General features: G+C 36.9%; 1 protein-coding gene across 4 annotated transcripts in view; it reads left to right on the forward strand.

Annotated features, from left to right (window-relative positions):
* The first annotated feature begins 345 nt into the window (after positions 1 to 345).
* Positions 346 to 3904, forward strand: part of LOC124946566 (zwei Ig domain protein zig-8-like) — a 322344-nt gene continuing 318785 nt past the window's right edge. The window contains exons 1-2 of one of the 4 annotated variants that reach the window (XM_047487382.1): positions 346 to 1066; positions 1309 to 1569. The gene's annotated coding sequence lies outside the window, so the exon portion shown is untranslated. Of the gene's footprint in view, positions 1570 to 3904 lie in introns of all 4 variants that reach the window. The other 3 variants (XM_047487384.1, XM_047487383.1, XM_047487385.1) reach the window with 3 other exon arrangements.

Here is a 3904-nt window from a genome sequence, read left to right on the forward strand (position 1 = left end):
CGAATGTGAGTAAATAAGTAAGTTAAATATACATAGGTATAGATAAAACGAATTAAAACGACGTAGAGATGAAAATGTGTATGTGTATGTATTAAAGTATTATTCCGGTGTTAAAAATTGTCTCTTGAGGCGAGTTAATTTCGAGCGATAATCCGGAGGCGTCGGCGTAGTCGAATTTCGCGGAATCCAGGGCGCGAAGAAAGGTAAGGCCTCGCGGTGATAAGAGCATTGGCACAGGGTGGTAGGAGCTCGTTGAGGAATGGGATGGGATGGTGGTGGTAGTAGTAGTAGTGGTAGAGATAGGAGGAAGGGCGAAGTTGGTTCGGGGAACGGCCGTCGTTAGGGCGCTGCTACCCGGCGAGACGTCAGTTTGCTATCGTATCGCGAAACGGTTGGGTCTCCGTGAGAGCGTGTGTCCTTCGTTAATGAAAGGAGTGGAACGAGTAAAAGAAAAAAAGAAAGAAAAGGATATATATATATATACATATACATACATATATACATATATATATATGTATATATATATATATATATATATATATGTAAAAACGTGAGTGTGAAAAAAAGGAAATATATAGAGAGAGAATCGTTTGTATAATTAGTTTGAAAATAAACGATAAAATGATGGTGAACGAAGATTGTTACACTGGTGGTCCAACGTCAATAAGAGGATAAAAATTAATAGAGATAGAAATAGAGAGAGAGAGAGAGAGAGAGAGAGAGAGAGAGAGAGAGAGAAGGGAGGAATAGAGGTAAAGAGAAAAGGACAGAAGGAGGAAAAATATATATTCGAGCGAATTCGAAAAATAACGAGGTTCGAGAAGGTCCGATTGGCCTAATCTCGTTACGATGCGTGCCGGGATGAGTTTCCTCCCGCGTACGACAAACCCTCGCGAATAAAAAAATAACAATAACGTTCTTTCACGAGAGTCGCGCGCGTCGCTCCCAGTAGCGTGAAACTCGCGAGATGCAAGGAGAGGATACAAGAGTGAAGAGTTCATGTAACTCGCGTGCATCTTCCCTCGTTGGCGGGTGATATCACGGAGGGAAAAGGAATATTTTTAATGTATTCTTCGTTATTTCTCTTATTATTCGTCGTCTTGTGCGCGATTATTTGTGAATCGAGATAATAATAATAATAATAATAATAATAATAATAATAATAATAATAATAATAATAATAATAATAATTAAATAATAATAGTAAATAATAATAATAATATGTAATAATAATAATAATAATAATAATAATAATAATAATAATAATAACAATAATAATAACAATAATAATAATAATAATTAAAATAGAAAAGGTGTCGTTAAATTTGGTGTGTCGTGTGTACAAGACGAAGACGGTGTCGTCGTCAAGTCGTGTTCAATGACGGAACAGTGTTAGTTTGAAAGCGCTACCTCTCCTACCTTGGAAGGAGATAGAAAACACGTGGAATAAAAGAAAGAAGAAAGAAGAAAGAAGAAAAAAGACGGACGTACGAAGGAAGAACCACGTCGACCGTCGCATGGACCACAACTTGGAAAGGAAACGAACCTGACCCGCTTGCTGAAACGGGGGTAAGATAACGAGGGATTTTATCTTTCTTTTCTGTCTCTCTCTCTATCTATATCTATATCTACCTCTATTTCACTCTATCTCTCTTTTTCGGTTTCACTCAACTTCGATGTTTCGATGTTCCTTCTCTCTCTCTCTCTCTCTCTCTCTCTCTCTCTCTCTCTCTCTCTCTCTCTCTCTCTCTCTCTCTCTCTCTCTCTCTGTCTCTCCACCACCGAATTAATTTCCAACGTTCTTCCCACTCGCGGCATCGTGCCAACAGCCTTTTCTTCCTCCTACTGAAATTCTTTCGATGCGCGAGTCTACAAATTGAAATTAGCTCCCGAAAATATTTTTCTCCTTATTTTTATTTTTTTAATTTTTCTTTTTTTTCTCTTTTACAAACTAGACAGAGATAGGAAGGGTTAGTAGGGATCCGATAGGAAGGATATTATTCGTGTATTATTTTTGTGAAAAAAAAGAAAAATAAAAAAATAAAAAAACGAAAAGAAAAGAAAAAGAAAAAGAAAGAGAGTAGGAGAAACGAATTTTCGAGTCCGTTGCATTTCGAAAGAATAAAAACAGGTCGAGATTGAAAATTTCGTGTGGATGGATGTACAGTTTTGCTTGTGATTCACGTGTGTCAAAAAGAATACATTTAAAGGTTACACGTTTCTCCAGGGAAGTTCTAAAAATTTTCCCCTTACGATTTCAATGCCTTTCGAAAGAGTTCACGCTTTTCAAGTTCATAAGAATTTCTTCTCTCTCTCTCTCTCTCTCTCTCTCTCTCTCTCTCTCTCTCTCTCTCTCTCTCTCTTTATCTATCTATCTGACTTTTTCTCTAAACTTCCTTCCTCTTGTGGCACGATCCACGACGTCCCTCGTCTTTGCTTTGACGGACTGCGAAATGATCTTCCTCGCCTGACTCCTTTTCTTTTGTGCTACTTTTCGACAGGCGTTATCTCCTTTCCTGTCATTCCCTTTCCGTCCTAAGGACAAAAAAAAAAGAAGAAGAAGAAGACGAAGAAGAAGAGAAAAAAACGTAGCTCAACCCACTATACCTTCTGTGACTTTCTTTCATCTCTCTTTCTCTTTTTCCTCCCATTCTCTTTTTCTCGTTTTCTCTATTCCGGCCCATTACATAAAGAAGATATTAGTTTACAATAGACACTTGTACCAACGTAGATGAAAGCTTTTCACTACGTAGCACTTGTTCCATGTATCGATAAGTCCTCGGTATAATAGAACCTGTGGAATAATAGTTCTCTTTCTCTCTCTTTCGCTTTCGCTCTCTCTCTCTCTCTCTCTCTCTCTCTCTCTCTCTCTCTCTCTCTTTTTCGCTCTCGCTTTTTTGTTTGTCTTCTTTTCCCTTCTCCCTACCTATTCCCTACTCTTTCTCACTCGTCAGATACAACTTATACATCAAAGATAAAATCTACGTGACAAGAACGAGATCTGTTATATATTTCTTTTTTTTTTTCTCTCTCTCTCTCATTTCCAATACACTCTGTACTAACTCAACCCTACTATTATTTATTTCCTCTATTCTCTTTACCAATGAAACGTTGGAATATGAATTTCACGTAAACGAGGATCACAAAGATTCTTTAGCTTTAAAAGAAATTTCCTTTAGGCAATCTACGTTTTGTTTCTATTGACGATATAACCCCGAGATACCTCCTATCGTTCGTTCGTGTTCCATTAGTTTTCCAAACGGGAATAAATTTATTTTCTAATTTGCTCCGAGCACGGAATTCTTTTTTCTTCTTTTTTTCTTTTTGTTTCTTTCTTCTTTTTCTTTTCTTTTCTTTTTTTTTTTTTTTTTTTTTTTTTTTTTTTTTTTTTGGACAAAGAGTAACACTCGTGGGTATAATTTTAGACAGAGAAGGGTAAAATATTCTTTCACTTTTATTTCCACAAGGAATGGGGATATTAACGTTAATATCGCCGGAGCATTCCAATGCAAAATATCTGGTTTGTCATTAAGGGATAACCGATTTAAAGTGCGCCATTAAAATTGGGTCGGTTTGCCTAACGTAAATGAAAGAAATTAATCAAGTCTCGTCTATTCAAAAAAGGGTGTCGCGAACATAATGACGAACATTAAGCCCACCTGCCTTTTATATCCAAACTACGATCTTGATCGCCTAGTTCGTGTTATCTCGGTACTACTACTAATACTTTTTCTTCTTGTTTGTCGTGTCTAATAAATTACTAGGAAGCCATAGTCCGTCATCCGTTATTTTACCTTTTCAGACGCGATCATCATCGTTTAAAATGAAAATTTCTTTTGAGTAGAGCATACTCGCATCGTATTCTAATCGATCGACGGACCCCATACTAGCTTATTAACAATTT

This window comes from Vespa velutina, chromosome 2, assembly GCF_912470025.1.
Source record: "Vespa velutina chromosome 2, iVesVel2.1, whole genome shotgun sequence".
Lineage (NCBI taxonomy): Eukaryota > Metazoa > Arthropoda > Insecta > Hymenoptera > Vespidae > Vespa > Vespa velutina.